Source organism: Motacilla alba, chromosome 5 (assembly GCF_015832195.1).
Source record: "Motacilla alba alba isolate MOTALB_02 chromosome 5, Motacilla_alba_V1.0_pri, whole genome shotgun sequence".
NCBI classification, from domain to species: domain Eukaryota; kingdom Metazoa; phylum Chordata; class Aves; order Passeriformes; family Motacillidae; genus Motacilla; species Motacilla alba.
The window spans coordinates 15,511,214-15,525,895 of record NC_052020.1 but is presented as its reverse complement, the minus strand read 5'-3'; the positions used below and the strand labels follow the sequence as shown (position 1 = coordinate 15,525,895).

Here is a 14,682-nt window from a genome sequence, read left to right as displayed (position 1 = left end):
ATCATCTAGATGGCTTTCAAGCATTGTTTCAGAAGGAGTGGTTTTTGTTTGGAAGACAGGTGTAATTGTGTGGCTTAAATTCTTCTTTGTGTGGCAAAGATCTTGATCTTGTTACCATTTATTTCTTCCTTTGTGGACTAGGTGTAGTCATATAAGCTATACTAGAGTCTTCTTCATTCCTTTGTGTTTGGGAGACCATGTCTGAATGGAGGGGGAGCTCTCCTAGACACTTCAGACCCCAGACAGGGGATTTCACTTCACTTATTCTTTAAATGTGCAGAAATCTGTGACAAAACCAAGCGGTTCACACAGGTATCTTGCATTTTGATGACTACATGATCCTCTCTTGCTCATCTGAACATACCTGGTCCTGCCTTCCCCTCCCATCAGATATTTACCTACTGTTAACCTTCCAGACCTAAACACACAGGTGGGATCATGTCTTTTGTTTCTATCCAGGCCGTGGGCTTCCTACTTTATGGACCAGAGAGTGAGGCATTGCATCACATCCAGCTCATTAGGCTCTGCTCTGCTGTACAAGCATGAGGGAAGGTGGAGAGGGTTGACCAAATAAAGCCTGGAGCTGCTCCATTACTGAGATGTGCTCACAAAGCCACTGTGATCACAGGAATCAAGCTTTAAAATACTCTGAACAAATCTGTGCTAGCTGAGCTCTGAGAATTGCTGTGTATGCATGTGTGTGCGTGTGTGTGTGTGCCTGCAGATGTGTGTCTTAGCCAGATGTTCTCAAGCTCAGCCTCCCTGAGCTTGGCAGAGAGCTCTTTCCAGAAACTTGGACTTGTAACTTCAATGCCTAGTGGATTCCTCTGAGCTGGCCTCCAGTTTGTCTGGCACATACTGGCTGGCCATGTAACCACAGCTGGATGGAAGCAGAAAGCTTTGGAAACCAAAGAGCCTTGCCCATCCTTGTTGCCTGGGGGAGATGAATCTCTCCCTCTTGCCTGCCCAGCTCTGGAGGTGCTGTCACCCCAACAGCTCAGTTGTACCATGTCAAAAATCACCAAACAGCTGGTAGGGCAAACACAGGAAGAGCGGGTTTTCCTCTGGAGAATACAGCTCTGTCAAAACTCAAAATATCTTGAAATATTTTTAGTATGAAAAGCGATATTTTTCAAATCTTGAAACAACTTTTTGCAAAGTGGTGTAATAGGTTATATGAAACATAAAGTAAATCCAACTAGTCTTGTCCAGATTAAAAAAAAAAGGGGTTTTTTTATCGTAGAGAATTTAGTCGTATTCATGTTTTATTCTGCCTTTGAAGAGAAAACCCTTCTCATCTTGAATGAGTCCAAATTACAGTACCCCACTTCTTTTGTGAAACAAAATACTGGTTCACAGTGAAACTTAATGGGAAGATTTTTCTTTAGGATCAGACCCTATTTATGCTGCACAACTGAATCATTCAGTTGGAGTTATCTTACAAATGCCTCAGTCCCTTACCTGGAAAACAGGAAAATCCTCATGTAGCTAATGTGACCAATCATAAAACATGCACATTGAATCAAGCACGACAGCAATGAGGAAAAAGAACGACCCTGTGGGTAGGGCAGTGGTCTCAGACATGAGATCCGGGTTCCTTGTTCGCTGCAAATGGTCCCTGTGGCCATGGCCCCATCACCTGAGATCATCCTTGTTAGATAGCAGTTATGGCTTTGGCAGTGGCTCTCAGGGTGCCATTAGCGCCGATCAAGTGCACCGTGTGCGCAAAGCCCCAGCCCGATGACGAAGGTGGCCCGAGGTGAAGAAGGTGATTTGGTGCTAGGTATCAGCTCCTTGATTATAAGGAAACATGCAAACCTTTTTCCTCTTGGCTTCTATTACCTTGCGTTTTCCTCTTGGCTCCTCGAGGGGAGCCAGAAAAATGCCACAGTTAGAAGTCTGCTGGAAGCTCACCAGTTGAGGGGCTGGTGGCACACAAGACCTGACAGACTTGGGAGCGAATAGGAGTAAACCCAGCAAGGGTTAGGTGAGGCCAGCGAGCTTTATTTTTGAAGCGGCACAGAGAGAGAGAGAGAGAGGGAAGAAAGGAAGGAGGAAACAGCTGTAAGGACATTTTTGTTGCTGACTGGTCCAAAGGAATGTGTATAAACAGCTTTAGATGTATTTTCCTGAGCATGCTAAGTGTATTTACTCCCTGCTCTAATTGGTCCTGCCTGAAGTTAGCCAGGACTAAGAGTTCCCATGGGAAGTACGCCTCACTGACTCAAACGGTCTGCAGACTGACTGGTGTTCACAGTGCAACCTGTGTTTGTGATGGCTCCCGAGCTGTCCTTTCTCACAGCCTCCTGCTGCAGTGCCCAGGGCCAGCGCAGCCTTGGCCCTGCCCAAGGGTGCACAGGCCAGGTGGCTTTACTGCAGGGCAGCAGCAGGGCCTGGCTGGCACCAGTGCTGGATCTGGCAGCACAGGAATAAAGAAAGGGCTGCTCTCCCTCCCGGGAAGGCTGGTCCACACAGCTGAGGCACAGGATGCTTGAATTCATTTCATGAGCCGGCTGCAGCTCAATTCTTCACTCAGTCCAAGCAAGTTGCAGGTGAAGGCTCCGTGAGCAGGAACAATTTCCTGGTGTGTGCATTGCCATGCAGGCACCAACAACCAAAGGCATTTTTGCACGTGCAAACGCCCCTGGATGCACACAAAGTGTTTGCTCCCAGTAAAACCCAGATGGACACTTTTTCTGAAAAAAGTGCAAGCAGTCAGCAAAAAAGGGGGGGAAGCATAAACCAGTTTCTCGTTGCAAAATGCCGTTTTGATGGAACTGACATTTTTAGCAAAGCCAGTATAAATTTCAGTGTTTTGTTTTGTTTGTTTTAAAAAAACAAACACAGAAAATGTCCAAATATGTAATATTGACATTTTCAGAACCAAATGTTTTCCTATTCCATCCTAGCACAGTTCTTAAAATTTGAGTTAACTTTTTCTTAAAAATACTACAAAGAGACCAAAGGAAAAAGAAGGCTTAAGTTCTTCTGAAGTATGTGGGCTTTCCACAAATATTATCTTTTCATTTTGACTCAACACTTGAGCCCATCCATCAAAGTGAAAATGAGATGCCCTCTTTTGGGAAATGCATGTTTTACTCCACTATCTAAGCCAGTTAGTTGTGAAAATGTTTCCAAAGAGCCCTGCCCATGACTGGTGATTTTTTGGGCTGCTGGCATCCTCCAGCCAGCAGACACCTGTAAAATGCATCCTTGGCAGGGTACCAGCACAACTGCCCTTCCCGTGCAGAGACTGTCAAGGCAGGTTACAACCTAGGCTATCACCTTGTCCAAAAGAAAGATAAACCAAAAATCTCATCTGGCTGCTGGATTTCTAAAAATTGCTTTCCCTGAAGGTGCTTGAGCGCAAGAGATGTTGAGGAAGGGAAAAGTACAATGTGGGAGCTGCCTCTGCCTTGGTGGTTGCCAAGCTGTGGAGCCAGCAGAAGTTGTTGACAGGAAGGGAAGCATTAGTGTGGTTCTGACAGTTTTTAAGCACTGTGTAAACACTGGTGATAAGGATTGATTATGACTGCAATTCTCCTTCATCCATTATATTGCTTTGGATCTACACAGAGAACCCAGAGTGAGTGAAAAACTGAGCAATGGGTTTGAGTTTGGTGACCTTGCATTCTGAGCTGGGCTTGGGATCTCCAGCAAGGTTTGTTTCATAAACATTCTGAGCCTCTGGTTTCCCTTCTCTTTCACTTCCACCTTTCCTTTAAAGCTCTTTTTCCTTCCGTGTTTCCCAGATCCAACCAGCCTCTGATGGGTTCTACACAGCTCTCAGGACCTGGCAGCAGAGCCTCCCCATGAGCTCAGGAGATGATGCCAGTCACACCTGTAATTCAGAAGAAGATATTGCCCACAAATTTACTAGAACCACTGAAGAGAACCAGTAGCAGAGGAGAGATGGAAAAAAAATCAGCCCCCAGAAGAGACCAGACTGCTCCCAGCAGGAAAGCTGATCTTCAGGGGGTGCAGCATGTGAAGCACCAGCCACATGCAGTGTCATGCATGATACACATGCCAAGTCTCCAGGAGTTTTCCAGAAGCATTTCCAGTCTCCAAGAGGTTTGCCAGTTTTTATCTCATATAGAAGTACATGCCCTTAGCCCCAAAGACCTCCTATTCAGTCCCTCAGGACATGGGCTTGCTACCCATGGCCCAAAAACTCTCAGCTGGCTGGAGGGGTTATGAAAACCTGGAGTAAGTCCAGTGTGCTTTTGATTTCTTTTTCCTTGAGCTGGCTCTTTCCATGGCTCTTCCTTTATCTTGCTATCCATCCCATGACATCTCTCTCCCCCTTCTCCTGTGGCCCCACACCAAAACCAACTCCACCCTTCCCTGAGTGTCCCAGTTAGGAAGCAAAGAGGTAATTACGTGCCAGCTAGTACCTTCTTATCTAGTCACAGTATGTTCCCCTAAGGGAATTTTTGGCCTGGGACTGTGTGTGTGTGTGTGTGTGTATGTGTGTGTTTTATATGCTTTATTTTTATCACAGAAAGGATAGACAGTACATTATGTCTTCAGTCCAGGAGGTTACACACTAGATAAGAGACAGACAGATATACTACAACTGCTCCAGCCTGTGGAGTTGTGTTCCTGAGATAGCGCTGGCAATCTAACAGGTAAACTGTTTCCAACCCCCCACATTTGGGCAGTGGATTTTGTGTCAACAAATCCAGATCCAAGCAGAGATTTCAATGTTGATGTTCCCGCAGACAGAGAATAAAGTCCACAGTGCTTCCTCCATTTCTGCCAGAACTGAACCTTCTCATAGGCATCAGTCTCTCATCGCCCCCATTCCATCCACTCCTCCTCTGGCCTCATTCTCACCCCTCTGTCCATCTCCAGTCTGGGTGTGTTATGTGGTTCAGTGATCCCCTTGGGCTCCTCCAAGAATGCATCCAGATTCAAAAGGAAATGGGGGGTGTGTGTGTTTAGGCAACAGTGGTGTCAACAACCTCATAGTAGCACCTGTTAACCAAAGTTAGGAAAGTAAATTTAAAAAAAAAAAAAAGGTATTTTGGTATTAAAATCTAGAATCAGGGATGTTTTATCTGTGCCTACTTCTTGCATCTCTTTTGAAACAATCTGGGCTAATTATAATGCTGGAGACTGTATACTAATTTTTAAAGGATTAAGGGTGAGCCACAATAGTGGGTGATCCCCTCTACAGTGATTACCCCAAAAGAGTGATCCCTTTTTATTCTATCTTTTCAATAACAGTGTCCTTGCCACTGAGCCACAGCTGTGGCAGGCTCCAGTGGGCATCCAGGGTTTGATTCACAAGCACCATCGCTCCTCACAAAGCTAAGGGGCACACAGCCACTTCCACAAAGCCATTCAGCAAGGGAGCTGTTGCAGAGCCTTTGAGTCATCCCACAAAATCCTGCCCTAGTTCACCTTCCCCCCCCGCCCCCCCCCCCCCCCCCCCCCCCCCAAACCTTTGTCTTATGCTGTGAAGGTTAACAGCATGTTGCAGCATCATGGTGCTCCTTTGGGGATGGTGATGCTGGGTTTATTTTCTCAGGAGAAACAGATAAAGGTGGCACCAGCTCCTACCCAACACTAAAGCTAAGTTAGTAAATTTATTGCTCTTTCAAACCTGAGGGACGTGACAGGGACTGTTTTGGATTTTGATCCAAAGCTTACCAAAGCTGTGACCTTTGGATCAGCCTGACAATGAGCAATTGCAGCCATGCTGCCCCAGCATCCATCAAATGCAATGATTTAGTGGCTTGACTGGCATTGCAGAGATAAAAGTCACTGTAACTAAACATTGTCACAAGATGGATGTCTCCCGCTTAGAAAATATTGTCTTAACTTAGGCTTTAGTTTCTGGGTGTTTCTGTGAGGGTCTCATCCCAGTGCCTGCATTCTTTACAAATATTACACAGATTTAATGTTTGTATCTTTGTGGCTTACCTGTGAGATAAGAGCAAACCATCATCCTAATTTCAGAGTGAGGGAAATAAGGCACCAAGAGATTATCAGCAAAGTGTAACCACTCCTTGAGTTACCTAGCAAGAACCATATAAATTTCAGTTTTCCTGATTAGCTTTTTTGTAGCTCTTTATGCATATTCAGCACGGCTCTGGCTGGCCCCAGGTCCAGTCCCAAAAGCTGACAACCTTTGCACATCCAATCTCTCATGTCTTGCACTTGGCAGCTTGAAATGAGAGATATGCAACACACATCTCAAAGCTCTAACTCCCTATCCTGTGAGGGCCTGACATTGCCTTTTTGGTGTCCTGATGCTTCTGTTCATGCCACAGATATTCAATATACACTTAAGTTTAAAGTAAAGCTGACATCACCCCTGCAGTGCTATTTCCAAAGACTCCTGTGGTAAGGCTAATTAGGCCATTACAGTATCTTGCAAGATTTATAATCACTGGCTTTATCAAAGGAACATATCAAACAAATATCAGATTACGTTGTACCTACGCCTCCCTCACCTTCCACAAAACTGCACACTGATTGTTCCAGTGCTACTCATGCAATACAACTGGGGGGCAATGTGTTTTCTCAAGGTTTCAGATGAGGAAAACCAGAGCTGGCAGAGCCCAAGTCAGCAAAATCCAAGTAGTTCTTACAGCTTTCTCCATCTGCATGTGTCCTCAGCCTCAGCCATCTGCTGGGAGTTTGCAGGTTGAGGAGATGGGGCAGGAGGATGGTCCCTGCCTCATCACACTGCTGGGTCCAGTCGAGCTTCTCTGCAATAGCTTCACTTCTACTTGAGCCCTTTAGCAGCTTCTCACCTCCAGGAGACATGGGCAGAAGGGACAGATTTGGTTTTGATTTTTTTTCCTTCCTACCAAAGTCCCCCTTTCTGGTTCAGCTTTTGGCACAGCTTTTCTCTGGCTGATGATCAGCTTGGACACCAGAACACTTTCAAGGTACAAATTCAGTTCTGAGCAATGACTTCTGCTACTCTTAGTGCCTGGCAGCTAGTCAGAAGCTTCTCCCAGGTCCCCCAGCCTCCCAAAGACCCTCCTCACCCAGTGTGAGGTTCCCTGTTGCCAGCTCTCACTGTATGGCAGGGCTTTGCTGGGGCAGCACTGTGGAGCTGGCGAGCCACAGCCCAGGTAAGCTTTTCTCCTCCAGCACTTTACAGCTCTGAGACTGTTAAAGCTTGCACATTCCTGGGGCTGAGCATCTCACAGTGGTTTTGGGAACAGGTTGTTCTGCCTGCCTCTAGCTTGCTTTTATATTTCCAGGTCTCCCAGCTGCTCTGCATGGGCAGTAGGAGAGCTGGGGTCTGCTTCTTCCAGTGTGCGTGGTGGGACTGGGTCCCTGCTCTGCCATACAAACAATAATTTATTGCTCTCCTGGGTGAGGAGGGACTGGCTGTATGCCTGGGCAGTGGGGCTGGGACCCAGTGGGTGCTCTTGCCAGCCAGAGTTAGCAGAAATGCTTTTGTTCCAGCTAAGTGGTGTTGGAAAAGTGTTTTCTTTTCATCCTCTTTCTAATTTTGGGCTCTGAACTCAGTGCCCAAAACACACATACACCCGAATCTAAAGTCCAGCAGGCCAAGATACATGTGTCATTATGGGGACTGTACAAACAGGAGCAGGATGGGAGGGAAGAAGCCAAACAATTATGTCTCCCTTCTTTCTGCCCAATATTTATTGTGATTTTCATGTGTCTGTCCCTGGCTACCCTCAGGCATGTCAATGGCAGGTTGGGTTGAGCTGCACCTTGCTTGTTTAAGCCAGACCTCCTCTATCCACTCCATCTGACTGTTTTTCCCTTTTTAAAATTAATTTGTCAGATTTTTCACGATGGAAGACAACACAGGGAGCATCACTGCAGCTGCAACACAGCACGCTCCTGCCTGTTTCCAGGCTGAAGTCACTACACCTCCCATCATCTGTGCAGCACAAAAACAGGGCCAGAAGCACAAAAACAGGGCCAGAGTCCTACGTGGGGATGGGACGAGGAAGCAGCCTACCCATCCACAAACACGGCCATCTCTGCCTGAAGGATGTGGCCCCAGGACAGGATGCAACCAGGCAAGTAAAAAGCCAACAATTCTTGAATATTTTGCAGACAGACCTAAAGACATTTTAAGTTCTAATGGAAAATAGTATTTGATAGTTTGCAAGTCAGTAAAAACTGATTTTATCTATGTGACTTTTTCTTCCAGACAGGCAATGATACCACATTATTGATGGTATTCTTTGTACTACATTGTTGATGGTATTCTTTGTACTCTGTCCTTATTTGCACTGTTTCCCATCTCTTATCCCAATCACTCATGAGTTGCTCACTCATTCAGCCACATAGTTAAATGGACAAGAATACAGATCAGCTGGACCTTGTAAATCAAGGGATTTGTCTTTAATATATTTTCACCTGTGAAGCAAGACAGTGATATTGGCTGAACGTGGATGCTTCCACAGTGAGTTTCCTCTCTCACGCTTCCCCAGAGAAGAGACCCCTACCCACCATATCTCACCACCTTGTGTGTCTGCACAGGCACTGGGTATCGAACAGAGGCTGTACTCGGCACAGTGCACAAAATACTATATTCAGCACACTTAAAAAAAAAAAATTAAATTATCACGTCCTGAGAAGTTCCCTAAACATTCTTAAAATAGATTTTCCCATCATTTTGGGTCCCATGCAGAACCCTGGTTGATGAGATCTGGGAATCTGCTATTAATTTGCTCATTAGGAGGTGTTTTTACAACACCTTTCAGCACTCGTGAGTTTTGTGCTCTTTCTAAAACACTCACTAAACTTCCAATAGCAAACTGCATGAGGGGACGAATGCCCTCTTGGTTGATCCCATTGATCCCCTAAAATCAGCACTAAATCCAGACTGCCCCATGGTCTCCTTCTGTCAGTATGGTGCCAAGGTGAGAATCAAACACGTTCACATCCCCAGATATGCCATGACTGCAAAGTCCTGGGTTCAGAATAGATCTGAAGGAGTTTTACCTGTCTGTCCCAGGAATGCATCCGCTGCCCTGCCAGCTGCGTGCGCGCCAGCAGTGCGGCCTGGGCCGTGACGTACGCGGAGCAGCAATGTGGCTGGGAGTGTGCTGGGGAATGCCGAGGATGCCACAACAGGAAACACGGAGACATAACATGTCCAAGTGGGGTAACTGAGGCAGACGGAGCAGGAATGCGATTACATGACCCCCGCGGGATTTGGCTGCGACGCCAGGGCGTGCTGAGCTCATTCCTCCGTCAGAGGGAGGAAGAGAGTGGAGCGGGTCTGGCTGTTTGTGTTTTATCAGATAGAACCAAACGGCATCAGCAAACATTGTGGTTTGGGGAAAGATGCATTCCAGCACATTCCCCAGCTCCCGCTCTGTGTCCCAAGGTACAGCGAGAGCGAGTGAAAGTTACCACTGGTGTAGGAGAGGGAGCCACCTGCCAAGGCTTGCCAGGAAGCCAGCGGATGCCAGAGGGTCAGGTTAATTCAGTGTGCAGGCTATGGGATCCTTTCATGTGCTCATTCTTCAATGTGATCAGGAGTTTTGCTTTGAAAGAGTTTCAGGTTTTAACTTGAAAATACCACTTTCTCCAAAATAAAACTGTCCATGCAGGGGGGGAAAAGTTTCAGTGTCAGCTAATGCAAATAGTCCCTTGTCAGTGGTTTCAACTCTGGGGAATCCTGCACCAAAAATATTTTAGGTTCAGTAACAGTATTATGAATATAGAGAACATGAAGTAAAAAGACCCTGAGATCCTATTAATAAATCATCTGAGTGTTCTTCTCTAGGTTTTGCAGGTATCTTAAGTGTTTCATGTGAAGCTCTGAAAAAAAAACAGAACTGCCAGTCCATCTGTGTAACATGGCTTGCTCATTCTTCTTCTTTCTCAGCTCAGTTTGGGATTATTCCTATCAGCCCTTTTGCATTTTATGCACAGCTTCCCAAATTCCATCACTTCATTAGGAAACAACCATGTCCAGCAACACTGGCAAGAGTAGGAGCAGATCTGAGGTGCTCACAGAAAAGCTGGGAACAAAATTTTCAAAAGTTTGGAAAACAGTTCTCATAGCAACTGGTTTGCGTCAGTACCTGAAGCATCCCTCATGGCAGGTCAGAATCAATCAAAGGGACCTCATCAAAACTACTTTGCCTCTCAGATATATTTCCTTTGAATGATTCATGCTTTTCGCAGGTTGAACACTGATTATAGGTTAAATCAAGGTAGCTTTTTTCCCTTACCTGGCAATACTACAAGTCTCACATGGGTATCTGAGCAAGAAGTGAGATTGCTTCCAGTCTGCTATGCAATTCAGAAGTCAGGATTTAAGTTTCTAAACAATGTGGACCATGTCAGAGCTCTGAGCTCTGCTGGAATTTCTGAAATGGTTGATTATGGATTTCAGTTCACATTGGAGAGGAGGATTTAGGTGACTCTTGGTGCATTTGGTGCATGCATATTCCTGCCCTTGTCCTTCCTGGTTTTAAACTGTCACCTGCCAAAATCTTGCTGAGGTCAGGATTCAGCTGGTGGCCTGGCTGGTGGGAGAAGCAAAAACTGGCCCAAACTTCCCTCTTTTAGCTTTGCCTGAGCTTGGGAGTGCTGACTTCAGTGAAAACTTGTTTTTATCAGTCTTCAAAGCTACTTGCTTGTTACTCAGGGGGCAGAGAGGCAGTAGACTCCAGCTGGTTAAAGTCACTTCTCTGACCACAGACTTGACCCCTCCCCAGAATGCTAATTTCTAGTGCCAACCCAAAAAAGGTTGCTCAGCTCCTATTCCCCTGTCCCTACCCCTGCTCTATGACAAATGTAGATATTGCAACTTTTTTTTCTTTCTTTTTTTAATCATTTTGTTCAACATTGTATCTTCTCTTGTTGTTATGTAATTATCAATACATATCCAATCCAGAAACACCTTAGGGTACCTTATTTATTTCTCTTTTACTAATAGGCTGATGTTCCTAAACGGATGGCTGAAGAACAAACCCAGGCTTCAGGCTTTAGTGCTGAGTTTTACTGTATGGACCTTGGGATGTTTCTGAACTGGTTTCTCTGAGAAATGAGGGAAGTCCCAGGGGTGGTTCTGCTGTGAGCAGTTCTGCTGGCTGTCCTCCTTCCCCTGAAGCCACAGCCAGGCAGCCAAAGGATCAGCCATGAGTACTTTTCCCAGGAGGGGTTGACCCAGGTAGAGGTGAAGGATGGCAGGAGAGGCTGCAATGTGCCTGTGTCCCCAGCAGCCCTGAGTTCAGCTCGTAGCTGAGTTCAACTGTGCAGCTGGATGTGCATTACAGTAGCCTGAAATGTCTCTTTCTGCTGACAGCTGAAGCTGATGATGCACTGGGCCAGACATTGCCTTTGCTCAAGCACCAGTCAGTTTGACCAAGATCTACGGCAGGCCTTGAGGCCAGGCTGAGAGAAGAGGCAGGGTTGTGCCCAGCTGTGCAGCCCTTCAGCAGAAAGCCAGCATTTACCACCCTGACCACAGCCGTGCTCCTGCATACAATAGCCAAGAAAACCTGCAAGAACCATTGGCTTGAAACATGCCCATGGGGAAGATGATTCTCCTCTGGCTCATTAACTCCTGAAAAGACTTTAACCAGGGCCAGCTTGCAAAAAAAAAATAAAATAAACCCAACCCAAGCTCAATAAGACAGAGACAAGAAGACAGCTGGTTAGCTATAACTAGTGTATTTAGCTACTTCCCTAACCATTGTCCACCCTTATTAATGGTTAAACACTCTCTGTGTCGTTGTTTGCTGTTTCTGGACAATTCAAACTCTTTCAAGTGGGAGGAAGAGTGAAGCGTGGAGGGAAACCAACACCAAAGGCCTGCTTGTATTTTACAAGACACCCAATTAAATGGCACCTCAGGGTATTTACCTATAAGTGTCATTTGCTTTCCTGTTAAGGGATGTTTATTGGAACTCAGAAATGCATGAATGAGCAGGGTTCTTAACCTTGCCTTGAGATTGGTGAATGCGTATTGTGCCTAACTCCCATCCTTCGTACTTACGTGTTATCTTTCCCTTATCTCCGCAGTATCAGAGAGCTTCAGTTTCCTGCTTATTTATCTCCATGGTGTCCTGAGGACTTCTTAAAAGCATAAGATCTGACTAACTTGTCCAAAGTCACACAAGAAACTGGTGGCAGCACAGAGGATTGATGATTTGTCAGCATGACAAGTGGGTGACCATGAAGTCTTTCTAGAGCACCTCAAATGTCACAGCAGCCCTTTGGCCTTGGGCCCCTGCCCTTCTTGCAGAGGGGGTTGAAGCTGTGCTGGCCTCAGGCCCTTGTGGGCCTGGGTGCCCCGTGGCTGCCCGTGCATGGCACAGCTGGAGTCATGGGGGCTTTCCCTGGCCACGGGGCTGTGGCAGGTAACTCATGCCCCTGCTCAACCACTGATGTCTTGGTCCTTCACTGAACTGAAGCTGCAGAGTGGCAGATCTGCTAAAGCACGTATTTTTCCTCTTGCAGCCAGATGTTCAATAAGGATTAAGCCAAATCTACTACCTTAATTTCTTACTTCCTCACTTCCAGCTTCTGCTCAGTGGCCATGGCATTCTGTTTGAACCAGGGATGAACCTCCTCTGGTAGATGAAGATGCAAACCCAACCTTTGCCTCAGACTTGAACCAAATTTAACTTCACTCTTCAGTTGAGTTTGAAAAGTGGTTCCAACATTTTTTTCAACTTCCACATTCCTCTGCCCTCTTTGGGATTTGACTGGAGGTAGAGGCACCAAAATACCCTGAGGAATGCTGTCTTACATTAATTTCTGACCCTGCTGATTAAACAGTCCTTCTGATCCTGGTTAACTCTGCTCATTTAAAGGCCAAAAACCCACTTGGGCAAGATTCAAACAAACATCCAGGCCAGCAGCTTCAAGTGCTCTCATTCACAAGTGATCAGAAATTTCTTTGCTGAGTTTGGTGGCACCGACATCAAAGGTACAGCATTTTTCATTGCATGACCACACTGACGTCAGCACTGCAAAGCCTGGTGGAGGATGGAATGAGCAGATCCTGTCCGTTTTCTCTGCCTGGATTTGGCAGCACGCAGAGGTTTTGTGATGAGCTCTGCTGGAGGTGAGGTGATGTTGGACAGCTGTGACAGCCCCTCTGTCAGATGTGGCACTCAATAACCTGACCTCAGGGACAACACTGAGACTTTCTAGGAGTCCATTGCTAAACTGTCATGCTGCATAAATAGCTCTTTGCTTTCTGTTTCTTTTTCTTTTTCCTTCTTCTTGCTCTTTTATCTGACAGACAGCCTGGTTCACAGAACAGTATGCTGGGAAGATGGGCTGATATGAGTGCTCTTCCATGCAAAGACATCCAATATTTTCTCTTGGACTGTCTTTCCTATTCCAGTGCTGATCTACTCCCATACACTCCTGCAGATGCTGCTGTGGTCCTTGTCCTGAGAATATACTGAGCCTTGGATGGGCTGAGGGAGGTATGAGGGCATCAGGACCACCCAGTGCATGGCTGGCACATTGTCCTTACAGCACTCAAGCATCCAAGCAACAAAATATTAGCAGGAGACAATGAACCTTTTGCAGACAGTTAAAAAAATCAGCCAGTGATATTTCAGCCAGCCAGGATGGCTTGAGCAGCTTCCACCTGCCTAGCCCTGCCATTGAGATAAGGCCCATCTTGCACTGCAAACAAAGCAATTGAGGGGCAAGAGGGAAGTGGCAGTGAGCATTCTTATGTTTAACATCTTTTAATTAAAGATCCTTTAACCAACTGCAAAAGCAAGAATGGTCACTACTTTAGCTTCCCAAACCCATGGTGCCACAGCACTTCTCAGAATTGTGCTCCCTATAGGACAAAACTGCCAGGATGAAAGGGAATTTAGTTTCAAGCAGATTATTGCTTCATAGCACAGGGGATACGGGGACTTCAGGGCTTGAGTCTGAGCTTGACTGCCCCCCTATACACATATCAGATGTCCTAGTCCAGCCTCCAGCCCTCCTTCCCTACCCCAACAGCATAAGGACAAACCAGCCAGAGTTGTTGCTTAAAGGAAGAGCTGATTGATACCATTTTGATGGTGAAGTACATGCATCTGGATGGATGCTGTGACCAGCAGGACCCTCTGTTTCCTGAGAAGGAGATGAAAGACCTATTATGGGGCATGAAAGTAGTGATGCCTCCAGTGGAACTGAAAGAGCATTAGATTCCACAGCTCTGCCTCAGGCAAAGAACAGGCAAGTCCTTAAGGAGGCTGCTTTGCTTCCTTGTTGTTTTTTTTTTCCTAGTTCTCAGGGGGACACAGGGTGAGGTGAGTCCCAAGATTATCATCTCCCTGCAAGCAGCAGCCACATCACCTCCACCATGTTCCGAAACCAGAAGGTTTCAGGTCCATTGCCTGGTTGCCCTCACAGAAGTTGCCTCATAGAAGCCTCATCAGCTTCTTCATCTCACTCCATAGGAAAATGATGATGGAGCACAGCTGTTTCTTTATCTCAACTGACTTCTTTCTCTCCCTTTTCCCTCCCTGCAACTGCCCAGGTTGTTTGTTGGCACCTTCACTGCAGTGTCAGTGCCAGTGTGCAGCAGAAGGGCATCTTATCTCTGAGCCGTGCTGGATTAGGAGGTGGGAGTCAGCGCTTTTCTTCCAGCAGATACCATCCAACCTTGACCTCCACCATCCAGATCTGCAGGTCAGTGCCCCAAAGCAATGTTCCTTCTTGACTCTGATACTTCTACCCAGATGATCATTT

General features: G+C 46.3%; 1 long non-coding RNA gene across 2 annotated transcripts in view; it reads left to right on the top strand.

Moving 5' to 3' along the window:
• LOC119701743 overlaps positions 1-8,206 on the top strand; it is a 51,660-nt gene extending 43,454 nt beyond the window's left edge. For both annotated transcript variants that reach the window (XR_005257160.1, XR_005257161.1), the window contains exons 2-3: positions 3,753-4,074; positions 7,781-8,206. This is a non-coding gene — a long non-coding RNA (uncharacterized LOC119701743). The remainder of the gene's footprint in view (positions 1-3,752; positions 4,075-7,780) is intronic.
• Positions 8,207-14,682: the final 6,476 nt, after the last annotated feature.